The 17,244-nt window shown below is 38.1% G+C and overlaps 2 non-coding genes across 2 annotated transcripts; both read left to right on the top strand.

Moving 5' to 3' along the window:
- Positions 1 to 4,594: 4,594 nt before the first annotated feature.
- Positions 4,595 to 4,698, top strand: LOC112798759 (small nucleolar RNA R71). Its single transcript, XR_003200356.1, has one exon. It is a non-coding gene; the product is annotated as a small nucleolar RNA R71 (small nucleolar RNA).
- Positions 4,699 to 12,885: 8,187 nt separating this feature from the next.
- Positions 12,886 to 12,989, top strand: LOC112798760 (small nucleolar RNA R71). The gene has a single exon (XR_003200357.1). It is a non-coding gene; the product is annotated as a small nucleolar RNA R71 (small nucleolar RNA).
- Positions 12,990 to 17,244: the final 4,255 nt, after the last annotated feature.

Below are 17,244 nucleotides of genomic sequence, written 5' to 3' on the forward strand. Positions count from 1 at the left end.
TCCAAGCTCAACCGGAGCACTTCCAAACCACTTTTTCCTCAAGCTCTCAAGGCATCAACACCTCCAAGAACAGATTTTTCACCACCAAATCCCTTTTCAAGCTTTTCAATATCACCAATCAAGCTCCAATATTCACATATACACAACCTAAGCCACAACCATCATACCCATACACAACATCTCAATACCCAAACATCATAGAACAACAAATTACCCTAGGGTTGAGAATCTTACCACACCCAAGGTCTAAGGAGACAATATTAACCTTCTCCTTCAAGAGAGTTGGGTCCTATAACATCAAAGAACCCAAAATCTCAACATTTTTGCTCATGAAACTCAAAATCAAAGCTGGAAATTCAAAGAGCAAAACGTGGCTTACCTCAAGATTAATTGTATGGGTTTTGTAGAGCTCTCCGCGGTGAACGCGTGGCCACAAATGGTGCGGCAATCGGAGCTCTAGATCAAAATTTATGGTGGTTTGAAGATCAAGTGAGAGATAGAAGTTTGAGAGAGTGTTCTTCCCCCATTCTTCCCCCTTTTCCGCGTGTTTGAGTGTTGTGAGGAGAGAGAATGCTGAAAACTAGGGTGAACCTTTTCAGATTGTGACTCAGCTTTGCTAGAGTCCCCAGTTAGTGGTGTCCAGAGCTCTTAGGCACACTCTTTTGCTTTGGATCCTTTTTACCCTTGCCTTTTGGTTTTAAGGGCTATTGGCTTTTTCTGCTTGCTTTTTCTTTTTCTTTCTATATTTTTTTCGCCACCTCTTTTTTTTTTGAAAGCTTTTGCTTTTTCACTGCTTTTTCTTGCTTCAAGAATCAATTTTCATGATTTTTCAGATTGTCAATAACATTCTCTTTGTTCATCATTCTTTCAAGAGCCAACAATTTTAACATTCATAAACAACAAGATAAAAAATATGCACTGTTCAAGCATTCATTCAGAAAACAAAAAATATTGTCACCACATCAATATAATTAAACTAAATTCAAGGATAAATTCAAAATTCATGTACTTCTTGTTCTTTTGAATTAAAGCATATTTCATTTAAGAGAGGTGAAGGATTAATGGATTTTATTCATAGCTTTAAGACATGGTTACTACATACTAATGATCATGAAGTAGAGACACAAAATATAGATAAACATAACATAGAAACCGAAAAACAGAAAGAAATAAGAACAAGGAATGAATCCACCTTAGTGGCGTCTTCTTCTTGAAGGACCAACAATGTCCTTAAGCTCTTCTATGTCCCTTCCTTGCTTTTGTTGCTCCTCCCTCGTTGCTCTTTGATCTTCTCTTATTTCATGGAGAATGATGGAGTGCTCATGATGTTCCACCCTTAATTGTTCCACATTGTGGCTTAAATCTTCTAAGGAAGTGTTGAGTTGTTCCCAATAGTTGTTGGGAGGAAAGTGCATCCCTTGAGGCATCTCAGGGATTTCTTGATGATGAGCTTCCTCATGCATCTCTTGAGAACCGTGGAGGGTCTCTCTTGCTTGCTCCATCCTCTTCTTGGTGATGGGCTTATCCTCTTCAATGGAGATGTCTCCTTCTATGATAACTCCAGCTGAGTAACATAGATGGAAAATAAGGTGAGGAAAAGCTAGCCTTGCCATGGTGGAGGGCTTTTCAGCTATTTTGTAGAATTTATTGGAGATGACTTCATGAACTTCTACTTCCTCTCCAATCATGATGCTATGAATCATGATGGCCCGATCCACAGTAACTTCAGATCGGTTGCTAGTGGGAATGATGGAGCGTTGAATGAACTCCAACCATCCTCTAGCCACAGGCTTGAGGTCCAGTCTTCTTAGTTGGACTGGCTTGCCTTTTTGGAGTCTCTTTTCCATTGAGCTCCTTCCACACATATGTCCATAAGGACTTGGTCCAACCTTTGATTAAAGTTGACCCTTCTAGTGTAGGGGCGTACATCTTCTTGCATCATGGGCAAGTGGAAAGCCAATCTCACATTCTCCGGACTAAAATCTAAGTATTTCCCCCGAACCATTGTGAGATAATTCTTTGGACTCGGGTTATACTTTGATCATGGTTCCTAGTGATCCATGTATTGGCATAGAACTCTTGAACCATTAAGATTCCGACTTGTTGCATGAGATTGGTTAGGACTTCCTAACCTCTTCTTAAAGGTAGGTGGGGTTTATGGGGAAGAGTGGATGGATGTGAGTGGTGAGGAGGTGATGGGAAAGATAAATTGAGGTGATTGGTGAAGGGTTTTGGGAAATGTGACATGGGGAAGAGTGTTAATAGGATTAGGAGGTAAGGTGGGAATATGTTAGGTAGGGATCCTGTGGGGTCCACAGATCCTGAGGTGATCCTGTGGGGTCCACAGGTCCTGAGGTGTCAAGGAATTCCATCCCTGCACCAAATAGGCATGTAAAATGCCTTTGCATACCGTTCTGGCATTTAAACGCCGAGGTGATGTACGTTCTGGGTGTTCAACGCCCATGTAAAGCATGTTCTGGGCGTTCAACGCCCATATGTAGCATGTTTCTGGCGTTGAACGCCAGTTCCATGCTTGTTACTGGCGTTCAGCGCCAGCTTTTCTCAAGGCACATTCCTGGCGTTCAAATGCCAGAATGTTGCTTGTTTCTGGCGTTCAGCGCCAGATTCATGCTCTGTTCTGGCGTTGAACGCCAGCCAGATGCTCCTTACTGGCGTTGAATGCCAGTCTGTCCTTCCTCCAGGGTGTGATTTTTCTTTTGCTATTTTTGATTCTGTTTTTAATTTTTATATTTTTTTCATGACTCCACATGATCATGTACCTAATAAAACACAAAATAACAATAAAATACAATAAAATAAAAATTAGATAAATAAAATTGGGTTGCCTCCCAATAAGCGCTTCTTTAATGTCAATAGCTTGACAGTGGGCTCTCATGGAGCCACAAGGTGATCAGGTCAATATTGTATAGTCCCAACACCAAACTCAGAGTTTGGATATGGGGTCTTAACACCAAACTTAGAGTTTGGTTGTGGCCTCCCAACACCAAACTTAGAGTTTGACTGTTGGGGCTCTTCTTGACTCTGAACTGAGAGAAGCTCTTCATGCTTACTCTCTTTTGTCATAGAGGGATGGCCATGTGCTTTAAACACAAGGTAGTCCCCATTCAATTGAAGGACTAATTCACCTCTGTTGACATCTATCACAGCTCCTGCTGTGGCTAGGAAAGGTCTTCCAAGGATGATGCATTCATCCTCTTCCTTCCTAGTGTCTAAAATTATGAAATCAGCAGGGATGTAAAGGCCTTCTACCTTTACTAACACGTCCTCTACTATTCCATAAGTTTGTCTCAATGATTTGTCTACCAATTGTAATGAGAACAAGGCAGGTTGTACCTCAATGATCCCCAGCTTCTCTATTACAGAGAGTGGCATAAGATTTATCCCTGACCCCAGATCATATAGAGCTTTTTCAAAGGTCATGGTGCCTATGGTACAAGGTATTAAGAACTTGCCAGGATCTTGTCTCTTTTGAGGTAAAATTTGCTGAATCCAGGTATTTAGTTCACTAATGAGCAAGGAAGGTTTACTTTCCCAAGTCTCATTACCAAACAACTTGGCATTCAGCTTCATGATAGCCCCTAAATATTCAGCAACTTGCTCTCCAGTCACATCTTCATCCTCCTCAGAGGAAGAATAGTCTTCAAAGCTCATGAATGGCAGAAGGAGATTTAATGGAATCTCTATGGTCTCTATATGAGCCTCAGATTCCTTTGGATCCTTAATGGAAAACTCCTTCTTGCTTGAGAGACGTCCCAGGAGGTCTTCCTCACTAGGATTTTCGTCCTTCTCCTCCCTTGTGCATTCGGCCATATTGATCACATCAATGGCCTTGCACTCTCCTTTTGTATTATCTTCTGTATTGCTTGGGAGAATACTGGGAGGAGTTTCAATGACTTTCTTACTCAGCTGGCCCACTTGTGCCTCCAGATTTCTGATGGAGGATCTTGTTTCACTCATGAAATTGAAAGTGGCTTTTGACAGATCAGAGACTAGATTGGCTAAATTAGAAGTGCTTTGTTCAGAATTCTCTGTCTGTTGCTGAGAAGATGATGGAAAAGGCTTGCTATTGCTCAGCCTATTGCGTCCACCATTGTTAAAGCCTTGTTGAGGCTTCTGTTGATCCTTCCATGAGAAATTTGGATGATTTCTCCATGATGAATTATAGGTGTTTCCATAAGGTTCACCCATGTAATTAACCTCTGCAATTGCAGGGTTCTCAGGATCATAAGCTTCTTCAGAAGCTGCCACTTTAGTACTGTTGGATGCATTTTGCCATCCATTCAGACTTTGAGAGATCATGTTGACTTGCTGAGTCAACACTTTGTTCTGAGCCAATATGGCATTCAGAACATCAATTTCAAGAACTCCTTTCTTCTGAGGTATCCCATTATTCACGGAATTCCTCTCAGAAGTGTATATAAATTGGTTATTTGCAACCATGTCAATGAGTTCTTGAGCCTCTTCAGGCGTTTTCTTTAGGTGAATAGATCCACCTGCAGAATGGTCCAATGACATTTTCAAAAACTCAGATAAACCATAATAGAATATATCTAATATGGTCCATTCTGAAAACATGTCAGATGGACACCTTTTGGTCAGCTGCTTGTATCTTTCCCAAGCTTCATAGAGGGATTCACCATCTTTCTGTTTGAAGGTCTGAACATCCACTCTAAGCTTGCTCAGCTTTTGAGGAGGAAAGAATTTATCCAAGAAAGCCGTGACCAGCGTATTCCAAGAGTCCAGGCTATCCTTAGGTTGTGAATCCAACCATATTCTAGCTCTGTCTCTTACAGCAAAAGGGAAAAGCATGAGTCTGTAGACTTCAGGATCAACTCCATTCGTCTTAATAGTCTCACAAATCTGCAAGAACTCAGTTAAAAACTGGTAAGGATCTTTAGACGAAAGTCCATAAAACTTGCAGTTCTGTTGCATTAAAGCAACTAGTTGAGGCTTAAGCTCAAAATTATTGGCTCCAATGGCAGGAATGGAGATGCTTCTTCCATCAAATTTGGACGTTGGCTTTGTGAAGTCACCAAGCATTCTCCTTGCATTATTATTATTTTCGGCTGCCATCTCCTTCTCTTGTTCTAATGTTTCTGAAAGGTTACCTTTAGATTGTTGTAACTTAGCTTCTCTTAATTTTCTCTTCAGAGTCCTTTCAGGTTCTGGATCAATTTCAACAAGAGTGCCTTTTTCCTTGTTCCTGCTCATATGAAAGAGAAGAAAACAAGAAAAGAAGAGGAATCATCTATGTCACAGTATAGAGATTCCTTTATGTTAGTAGAAAAAGAAAGGGGAGAAGAGTGAAGAAGAATGAATAGTCTGTATAAAGAGTAAGGATAGGGGAGGTGAAGAGAAGTGTTAGTAAATAAATAATTAAAGAGAGTAAGAAGAGAGAGGGAAAATTTCGAAAATAATTTTGAAAAAGAGTTTAATATTTTCGAAAATTTAAGATAAGATAAGATTAAAATTAAAATTTAAAACAATTAAAAAGAATGTTTGAAAAAGGGATGAGATATTTACAAAAATTAGAGAGGGAAAAGTAGTTAGGTGGTTTTGAAAAAGATAAGAAACAAACACAAAGTCAAAGAGTTAGTTGAAAAAGATATTAAAATCAAATTTTAAAAAGATAAGAAGATAAGAAGTTAAATAAGATATTTTAAAATCAAATTTTGAAAAAGATAAATTTTTTTTTGAAAAAGATAAGATAAAAGATAAAAAGATTTAATTCAAAAATTTGAAATTACTTACTTCACTAACAAGAAACTACAAGATAAGATTCTAGAACTTAAAGATTGAACCTTTCTTAACAAGAAAGTAACAAACTTCAAATTTTTGAATCAATCACATTAATTATTAGTGAATCTTCGAAAATATGATATAAAGATAAGAAAAAGATTTTAAAAATATTTTGAAAAAGATTTTTTGAAATTTTCGAAAAAGAGGAAAAATTGGAAAAGATATGATTTTTGAAAAAGATTTTGAAAAGATAAGATTTTTAAATTTTTGAAAATTTGACTTGACTTGTAAGAAACAACTAATTTTAAAAATTTTTGACCAAGTCAACCCAAAATTTCGAAAATTTGGAGAGAAAAAAGGAAAAGGATATATTTTTTATTTTTGAATTTTTAATTATGAGAGAGAAAAACACAATTATGACCCAAAATATGAAAATTTTGGATCAAAACACATGATGCATGCAAGAACACTATGAATGTCAAGATGAACACCAAGAACACTTTGAAGATCATGATGAACATCAAGAACATATTTTTGGAAAATTTTTGATGCAAAGAAAACATGCAAGACACCAAACTTAGAAATCTTTAATGCATGGACTCTAACAAACGAAAAATGCATATGAAAAACAACAAACAACACAAAGCAAGAAAACATCAAGATCAAACAAGAAGACTTGTCAAGAACAACTTGAAGATCATGAAGAACACTATGAATGCATGAAATTTTCGAAAAAAATAATGCATAAATTTTAAAAACATGCAATTGACACCAAACTTCAAAGTTGACTCAAGACTCAAACAAGAAGCACAAAATATTTTTTATTTTTATAATTTTATGATTTTTTTGGATTTTTATTAATTTTTTTTCGAAAATAAAGTTTGGAAAAATGAAAAATAAAAGAAAAATTTTTAAAAAGATTTTTGAAAAATTTTTGAAAAGAAAATTACCTAATCTGAGCAACAAGATGAACCGTCAGTTGTCCAAACTCGAACAATCCCCGGCAACGGCGCCAAAAACTTGGTGGACGAAATTGTGATCAACAATAATGGCTCTTTGGCATGTGCATAAAAAAATTAACTCAGCACTTTCTTTCCACAACTCCGTTCAACTTAACCAGCAAGTGTACTGGGTCATCCAAGTAATACCTTACGTGAGTAAGGGTCGATCTCACAGAGATTGTTGGTATGAAGTAAGCTATGGTCACCTTGTAAATCTCAGTTAGGCAGATTAAATTGGTTTATGATGAGTTCGAAAATTAATAATAAACAGAAAATAAAATAGGATAGAAATACTTATGTAAATCAATAGTGGGAATTTCAGATAGGCTTATGGGGATGCTGTGCTCCTCTTGAATCTCTACTTTCTTATTACGTTCATCCAATTCTTTTTACTCCTTTCCATGGCAAGCTGTATGTAGGGCATCACCGTCGTCAATGGCTACTTTTCATCCTCTTGGGAAAATGGTCCTATGCGCTGTCACTGCATGGCTAATCGTCTAGAGGCATCACCCTTGCCGATGGCTACATCCCATCCTCTCAGTGAAAATGGTCCAAATGCTCTGTCACAGCACGACTAATGATCTGTCAGTTCTCAATCAGGTTGGAATAGAATCCCTTGATTCTTTTGCGTCTGTCACTAACGCCCAGCCTTCAGGAGTTTGAAGCTCGTCACAATCATTCAATACCGGAATCCTACTCGGAATACCACAGACAAGGTTAGACTTTTCGGATCCCCATGAATGCCGCCATCCATCTAGCTTATACCACGAAGATTCTGTTGGGGAATCTAAGAGATATGCGCCCGGCCTAAAGTAGAACGGAAGTGGTTGTCAGTCACGCGCGTTCATAGGTGAGATTGATGATGAGTGTCACGGATCATCATATTCATCAAGTTGAAGTGCAACGTATATCTTGGAATAAGAATAAAAGAGAATTGAATAGAAAGTAATGGTAATTGTATTGAAATTTGAGGTACAGCAGAGCTCCACACCCTTAATCTATGGTGTGCAGAAACTCCACCGTTGAAAATACATAAGTGAAAGGTTCAGGCATGGCCGAATGGCCAGCACCCTAAAACGTGATCAATAGCCTCTTAAGATGAAGAATAAAACAAAACTGAGACCAAAGATGAAACGTGGTCAAAAGACGTCTAATACAATAGTTAAAAGTCCTATATATACTAGACTAGCTACTAGGGTTTACATGAGTAAGTAATTGATGCATAAATCCACTTTCGGGGCCCACTTGGTGTATGCTTGGGCTGAGCTTGATCTATCCACGAGCTGAGGCTTTTCCTGGAGTTGAACGCCGAGTTATAGCGTGTTTCTGGCGTTCAACTCCGGGTTATGACGTGTTTCTGGCGTTTAACTCCAGACAGCAGCATGTACTTGGCGTTGAGCGCCACTTTACGTCGTCAATTTCCGAATAAAGTATGAACTATTATATATTGCTGGAAAGCTCTAGATGTCTACTTTCCAACGCCATTGAGAGCGCGCCATTTGGAGTTTTTCAGCTCCAGAAAATCCATTTTGAGTGCAGGGAGGTCAGATTCCAACAGCATCAGCAGTCTTTTTGTCAGCCTTTTTCAGAGTTTTGCTCAAGTCCCTCAATTTCAGCCAGAAATTACCTGAAATTATAGAAAAACACACAAACTCATAGTAAAGTCCAGAAATATGAATTTAACATAAAAACTAATGAAAACATCCCTAAAAGTAGCTTGAACTTACTAAAAACTACCTAAAAACAATGCCAAAAAGCGTATAAATTATCCGCTCATCACAACACCAAACTTAAATTGTTGCTTGTCCCCAAGCAACTGAAAATCAATTAGGATAAAAAGAAGAGAATATACTATAAATTCCAAAGTATCAATGAATATTAATTCTAATTAGATGAGCGGGACTTGTAGCTTTTTGCTTCTGAACAGTTTTGGCATCCCATTTTTTCCTTTGAAGTTTAGAATGATTGGCTTCTTTAGGAACTTAGAATTTTGGATAGTGTTATTGACTTTCCTAGTTAAGCATGTTGATTCTTAAACACAGCTACTTATGAGTCTTGGCCGTGGCCCTAAGCATTTTGTTTTCCAGTATTACCACCGGATATATAAATGCCACAGACACATGACTGGGTGAACCTTTTCAGATTGTGACTCAGCTTTGCTAGAGTCCCCAGTTAGTGGTGTCCAGAGCTCTTAAGCACACTCTTTTGCTTTGGATCCTTTTTACCCTTGCCTTTTGGTTTTAAGGGCTATTGGCTTTTTCTGCTTGCTTTTTCTTTTTCTTTCTATATTTTTTTTCGCCACCTCTTTTTTTTTTTGAAAGCTTTTGCTTTTTCTTGCTTCAAGAATCAATTTTCATGATTTTTCAGATTGTCAATAACATTCTCTTTGTTCATCATTCTTTCAAGAGCCAACAATTTTAACATTCATAAACAACAAGATAAAAAATATGCACTGTTCAAGCATTCATTCAGAAAACAAAAAGTATTGTCACCACATCAATATAATTAAACTAAATTCAAGGATAAATTCGAAATTCATGTACTTCTTGTTCTTTTGAATTAAAGCATATTTCATTTAAGAGAGGTGAAGGATTAATGGATTTTATTCATAGCTTTAAGACATGGTTACAACATACTAATGATCATGAAGTAGAGACACAAAATATAGATAAACATAACATAGAAACTGAAAAACAGAAAGAAATAAGAACAAGGAATGAATCCACCTTAGTGGCGTCTTCTTCTTGAAGGACCAACAATGTCCTTAAGCTCTTCTATGTCCCTTCCTTGCTTTTGTTGCTCCTCTCTCATTGCTCTTTGATCTTCTCTTATTTCATGGAGAATGATGGAGTGCTCATGATGTTCCACCCTTAATTGTTCCACATTGTGGCTTAAATCTTCTAAGGAAGTGTTGAGTTGTTCCCAATAGTTGTTGGGAGGAAAGTGCATCCCTTGAGGCATCTCAGGGATTTCTTGATGATGAGCTTCCTCATGCATCTCTTGAGAACCGTGGAGGGTCTCTCTTGCTTGCTCCATCCTCTTCTTGGTGATGGGCTTATCCTCTTCAATGGAGATGTCTCCTTCTATGATAACTCCAGCTGAGTAACATAGATGGCAAATAAGGTGAGGAAAAGCTAGCCTTGCCATGGTGGAGGGCTTTTTGGCTATTTTGTAGAATTCATTGGAGATGACTTCATGAACTTCTACTTCCTCTCCAATCATGATGCTATGAATCATGATGGCCCGATCCACAGTAACTTCAGATCGGTTGCTAGTGGGAATGATGGAGCATTGAATGAACTCCAACCATCCTCTAGCCACGGCTTGAGGTCCAGTCTTCTTAGTTGGACTGGCTTGCCTTTGGAGTCTCTTTTCCATTGAGATCCTTCCACACATATGTCCATAAGGACTTGGTCCAACCTTTGATTAAAGTTGACCCTTCTAGTGTAGGGGCGTACATCTTCTTGCATCATGGGCAAGTGGAACGCCAATCTTACATTCTCCGGACTAAAATCTAAGTATTTCCCCCGAACCATTGTGAGATAATTCTTTGGACTCGGGTTCATACTTTGATCATGGTTCCTAGTGATCCATGCATTGGCATAGAACTCTTGAACCATTAAGATTATGACTTGTTGCATGGGATTGGTTAGGACTTCCCATCCTCTTCTCAAAGGTAGGTGGGGTTTATGGGGAAGAGTGAATGGATGTGAGTGGTGAGGAGGTGATGGGAAAGAGAGATTGAGGTGATTGGTGAAGGGTTTTGGGAAATGTGACATGGGGAAGAGTGTTAATAGGATTAGGAGGTAAGGTGGGAATATGTTAGGTGGGGATCCTGTGGGATCCACAGATCCTGAGGTGATCCTGTGGGGTCCACAGGTCCTGAGGTGTCAAGGAATTCCATCCCTGCACCAAATAGGCATGTAAAATGCCTTTGCATACTGTTCTGGCATTTAAACGCCGAGGTGATGCACGTTCTGGGCGTTCAACGCCCATGTAAAGCATGTTCTGGGCGTTCAACGCCCATATGTAGCATGTTTCTGGCGTTGAACGCCAGTTCCATGCTTGTTACTGGCGTTCAGCGCCAGCGTTTCTCAAGGCACATTCCTGGCGTTCAAACACAAGAATGTTTCTTGTTTTTGGCGTTCAGCGCCAGATTCATGCACTGTTCTGGCGTTGAACACTAGCCAGATGCTCCTTACTGGCGTTGAACGCCAGTCTGTCCTTCCTCCAAGGTGTGATTTTCTTCTGCTATTTTTGATTCTGTTTTTAATTTTTATATTTTTTTCGTGACTCCACATGATCATGTACCTAATAAAACACAAATAACAATAAAATACAATAAAATAAAAATTAGATAAATAAAATTAGGTTGCCTCCCAACAAGCGCTTCTTTAATGTCAATAGCTTGACAGTGGGCTCTCATGGAGCTACAAGGTGATCAGGTCAATGTTGTATAGTCCCAACACCAAACTCAGAGTTTGGATATGGGGTCTTAACACCAAACTTAGAGTTTGGTTGTGGCCTCCCAACACCAAACTTAGAGTTTGACTGTGGGGGCTCTTCTTGACTCTGAACTGAGAGAAGCTCTTCATGCTTACTCTCTTTTGTCACAGAGGGATGGCCATGTGCTTTAAACACAAGGTAGTCCCCATTCAATTGAAGGACTAATTCACCTCTGTTGACATCTATCACAGCTCCTGCTGTGGCTAGGAAAGGTCTTCCAAGGATGATGCATTCATCCTCTTCCTTCCTAGTGTCTAAGATTATGAAATCAGCAGGGATGTAAAGGCCTTCTACCTTTACTAACACGTCCTCTACTATTCCATAAGCCTATCTCAATGATTTGTTTGCCAATTGTAATGAGAACAAGGCAGGTTGTACCTCAATGATCCCCAGCTTCTCCATTACAGAGAGTGGCATAAGATTTATCCCTGACCCCAGATCACATAGAGCTTTTTCAAAGGTCATGGTGCCTATGGTACAAGGTATTAAGAACTTGCCAGGATCTTGTCTCTTTTGAGGTAAAATTTATTGAATCCAGGTATCTAGTTCACTAATGAGCAAGGGAGGTTCACTTTCCCAAGTCTCATTACCAAACAACTTGGCATTCAGCTTCATGATAGCCCCTAAATATTCAGCAACTTGCTCTCCAGTCACATCTTCATCCTCCTCAGAGGAAGAATAGTCTTCAGAGCTCATGAATGGCAAAAGGAGATTTAATGGAATCTCTATGGTCTCTATATGAGCCTCAGATTCCTTTGGATCCTTAATGGGAAACTCCTTCTTGCTTGAGAGACGTCCTAGGAGGTCTTCCTCACTAGGATTTTCGTCCTTCTCCTCCCTTGTGCATTCGGCCATATTGATCACATCAATGGCCTTGCACTCTCCTTTTGGATTCTCTTCTGTATTGCTTGGGAGAATACTGGGAGGAGTTTCAATGACTTTCTTACTCAGCTGGCCCACTTGTGCCTCCAGATTTCTGATGGAGGATCTTGTTTCACTCATGAAATTGAAAGTGGCTTTTGACAGATCAGAGACTAGATTGGCTAAATTAGAAGTGCTTTGTTCAGAATTCTCTGTCTGTTGCTGAGAAGATGATGGAAAAGGCTTGCTATTGCTCAGCCTATTGCGTCCACCATTGTTAAAGCCTTGTTGAGGCTTCTGTTGATCCTTCCATGAGAAATTTGGATGATTTCTCCATGATGAATTATAGGTGTTTCCATAAGGTTCACCCATGTAATTAACCTCTGCAATTGCAGGGTTCTCAGGATCATAAGCTTCTTCAGAAGCTGCCACTTTAGTACTGTTGGATGCATTTTGCCATCCATTCAGACTTTGAGAGATCATGTTGACTTGCTGAGTCAACACTTTGTTCTGAGCCAATATGGCATTCAGAACATCAATTTCAAGAACTCCTTTCTTCTGAGGTATCCCATTATTCACGGAATTCCTCTCAGAAGTGTATATAAATTGGTTATTTGCAACCATGTCAATGAGTTCTTGAGCCTCTTCAGGCGTTTTCTTTAGGTGAATAGATCCACCTGCAGAATGGTCCAATGACATTTTCAAAAACTCAGATAGACCATAATAGAATATATCTAATATGGTCCATTCTGAAAACATGTCAGATGGACACCTTTTGGTCAGCTGCTTGTATCTTTCCCAAGCTTCATAGAGGGATTCACCATCTTTCTGTTTGAAGGTCTGAACATCCACTCTAAGCTTGCTCAGCTTTTGAGGAGGAAAGAATTTATCCAAGAAAGCCGTGACCAGCGTATTCCAAGAGTCCAGGCTATCCTTAGGTTGTGAATCCAACCATATTCTAGCTCTGTCTCTTACAGCAAAAGGGAAAAGCATGAGTCTGTAGACTTCAGGATCAACTCCATTCGTCTTAATAGTCTCACAAATCTGCAAGAACTCAGTTAAAAACTGGTAAGGATCTTTAGACGAAAGTCCATAAAACTTGCAGTTCTGTTGCATTAAAGCAACTAGTTGAGGCTTAAGCTCAAAATTATTGGCTCCAATGGCAGGAATGGAGATGCTTCTTCCATCAAATTTGGACGTTGGCTTTGTGAAGTCACCAAGCATTCTCCTTGCATTATTATTATTTTCGGCTGCCATCTCCTTCTCTTGTTCTAATGTTTCTGAAAGGTTACCTTTAGATTGTTGTAACTTAGCGTCTCTTAATTTTCTCTTCAGAGTCCTTTCAGGTTCTGGATCAATTTCAACAAGAGTGCCTTTTTCCTTGTTCCTGCTCATATGAAAGAGAAGAAAACAAGAAAAGAAGAGGAATCCTCTATGTCACAGTATAGAGATTCTTTTATGTTAGTAGAAAAAGAAAGGGGAGAAGAGTGAAGAAGAATGAATAGTCTGTATAAAGAGTAAGGATAGGGGAGGTGAAGAGAAGTGTTAGTAAATAAATAATTAAAGAGAGTAAGAAGAGAGAGGGAAAATTTCGAAAATAATTTTGAAAAAGAGTTTAATATTTTCGAAAATTAAAGATAAGATAAGATTAAAATTAAAATTTAAAACAATTAAAAAGAATTTTTGAAAAAGGGATGAGATATTTTCGAAAATTAGAGAGGGAAAAGTAGTTAGGTGGTTTTGAAAAAGATAAGAAACAAACACAAAGTCAAAGAGTTAGTTGAAAAAGATATTAAAATCAAATTTTAAAAAGATAAGAAGATAAGAAGTTAAATAAGATATTTTAAAATCAAATTTTGAAAAAGATAAATTTTTTTTTGAAAAAGATAAGATAAAAGATAAAAAGATTTAATTCAAAAATTTGAAATTACTTACTTCACTAACAAGAAACTACAAGATAAGATTCTAGAACTTAAAGATTGAACCTTTCTTAACAAGAAAGTAACAAACTTCAAATTTTTGAATCAATCACATTAATTATTAGTGAATCTTTGAAAATATGATATAAAGATAAGAAAAAGATTTTGAAAATATTTTGAAAAAGATTTTTTGAAATTTTCGAAAAAGAGGAAAAATTGGAAAAGATACGATTTTTGAAAAAGATTTTGAAAAGATAAGATTTTTAAATTTTTGAAAATTTGACTTGACTTGTAAGAAACAACTAATTTTAAAAATTTTTGACCAAGTCAACCCAAAATTTCGAAAATTTGGAGAGAAAAAAGGAAAAGATATATTTTTTATTTTTGAATTTTTAATTATGAGAGAGAAAAACACAATTATGACCCAAAACATGAAAATTTTGGATCAAAACACATGATGCATGCAAGAACACTATGAATGTCAAGATGAACACCAAGAACACTTTGAAGATCATGATGAACATCAAGAACATATTTTTGGAAAATTTTTGATGCAAAGAAAACATGCAAGACACCAAACTTAGAAATCTTTAATGCATGGACTCTAACAAATGAAAAATGCATACGAAAAACAACAAACAACACAAAGCAAGAAAACATCAAGATCAAACAAGAAGACTTGTCAATAACAACTTGAAGATCATGAAGAACACTATGAATGCATGGAATTTTCGAAAAAAATAATGCATAAATTTTAAAAACATGCAATTGACACCAAACTTCAAAGTTGACTCAAGACTCAAACAAGAAGCACAAAATATTTTTTATTTTTATAATTTTATGATTTTTTTGGATTTTTATTAATTTTTTTTCGAAAATAAAGTTTGGAAAAATGAAAAATAAAAGAAAAATTTTGAAAAAGATTTTTGAAAAATTTTTGAAAAGAAAATTACCTAATCTGAGCAACAAGATGAACCGTCAGTTGTCCAAACTCGAACAATCCCCGGCAACGGCGCCAAAAACTTGGTGGACGAAATTGTGATCAACAATAATGGCTCTTTGGCATGTGCATAAAAAAATTAACTCAGCACTTTCTTTCCACAACTCCGTTCAACTTAACCAGCAAGTGTACTGGGTCATCCAAGTAATACCTTACGTGAGTAAGGGTCGATCCCACAGAGATTGTTGGTATGAAGCAAGCTATGGTCACCTTGTAAATCTCAGTTAGGCAGATTAAATTGGTTTATGATGAGTTCAAAAATTAATAATAAACAAAAAATAAAATAGGATAGAAATACTTATGTAAATCAATAGTGGGAATTTTAGATAGGCTTATGGGGATGCTGTGTTCCTCTTGAATCTCTACTTTCTTATTACGTTCATCCAATTCTTCTTACTCCTTTCCATGGCAAGCTGTATGTAGGGCATCACTGTCGTCAATGGCTACTTTTCATCCTCTCGGAAAAATGGTCCTATGCGCTGTCATTGCATGGCTAATCGTCTGGAGGCATCACCCTTGCCGATGGCTACATCCCATCCTCTCAGTAAAAATGGTCCAAATGCTCTGTCACAGCACGGCTAATCATCTATCAGTTCTCAATCAGGTTGGAATAGAATCCCTTGATTCTTTTGCGTCTGTCACTAACGCCCAGCCTTCAGGAGTTTGAAGCTCGTCACAGTCATTCAATACCGGAATCCTACTCGGAATACCACAGACAAAGTTAGACTTTCCGGATCCCCATGAATGCCACCATCCATCTAGCTTATACCATGAAGATTCTGTTGGAAAATCTAAGAGATATGCGCCCGGCCTAAAGTTGAACGGAAGTGGTTGTCAGTCACGCGCGTTCATAGGTGAGAATGATGATGAGTGTCACGGATCATCACATTCATCAAGTTGAAGTGTAACGTCTATCTTGGAATAAGAATAAAAGAGAATTGAATAGAAAGTAATGGTAATTGTATTGAAATTTGAGGTACAGCAGAGCTCCACACCCTTAATCTATGGTGTGCAGAAACTCCACCGTTGAAAATACATAAGTGAAAGGTTCAGGCATGGCCGAATGGCCAGCCCCCTAAAACGTGATCAAAAGCCTCTTAAGATGAAGAATAAAACAAAACTGAGACCAAAGATGAAACGTGGTCAAAAGACGTCTAATACAATAGTTAAAAGTCCTATATATACTAGACTAGCTACTAGGGTTTACATGAGTAAGTAATTGATGCATAAATCTACTTCCGGGGCCCACTTGGTGTATGCTTGGGCTGAGCTTGATCTATCCACGAGCTGAGGCTTTTCTTGGAGTTGAACGCCGAGTTATAGCGTGTTTCTGGCGTTCAACTCCGGGTTATGACATGTTTCTGGCGTTTAACTCCAGACAGCAGCATGTGCTTGGTGTTGAGCGCCACTTTACATCGTCAATTTCCGAATAAAGTATGGACTATTATATATTTCTGGAAAGCTCTGGATGTCTACTTTCCAAAGCCGTTGAGAGCGCGCCATTTGGATTTCTGTAGCTCCAGAAAATCCATTTTGAGTGCAGGGAAATCAGATTCCAACAGCATCAGCAGTCTTTTTGTCAGCCTTTTTCAGAGTTTTGCTCAAGTCCCTCTTTTCAGCCAGAAATTACCTGAAATTACAAAAAAACACACAAACTCATAGTAAAGTCCAGAAATGTGAATTTAACATAAAAACTAATGAAAACATCCCTAAAAGTAGCTTGAACTTACTAAAAACTACCAAAAAACAATGCCAAAAAGCGTATAAATTATCCGCTCATCACCAACCCTCTCCAGGATTTGAAATGGACCAGTATCGAGGATTCAACTTCTTTGCTTTAATCGCCCTACCTACTCCCGTGGTCGGAGTAACCTTAAGGAAAACATGGTCTCCTTCCTCAAATTCTAAGGGCTTTCGCCTCTGATCGGCATAACTCTTTTGACGACTCTGCGCCATAAGCATCCTATCTCGGATTTTCTTGACTTGTTCAGTGGTCTCAGCTATCATTTCTGGCCCCAACAAGCCTTTCTCTCCAGCTTCATACCAACATAGTGGAGATTGACATTTTCTCCCATACAAGGCCTCATACGGAGCCATTCCGATGCTCGCATGGTAACTATTATTGTATGCAAACTTCACTAATGGCATATGCCGATCCCAACTCGCCGGTTGGTCTAAAACACAAGCTCTCAACATA

Source organism: Arachis hypogaea, chromosome 4 (genome assembly GCF_003086295.3).
Source record: "Arachis hypogaea cultivar Tifrunner chromosome 4, arahy.Tifrunner.gnm2.J5K5, whole genome shotgun sequence".
NCBI classification, from domain to species: Eukaryota; Viridiplantae; Streptophyta; class Magnoliopsida; order Fabales; family Fabaceae; genus Arachis; species Arachis hypogaea.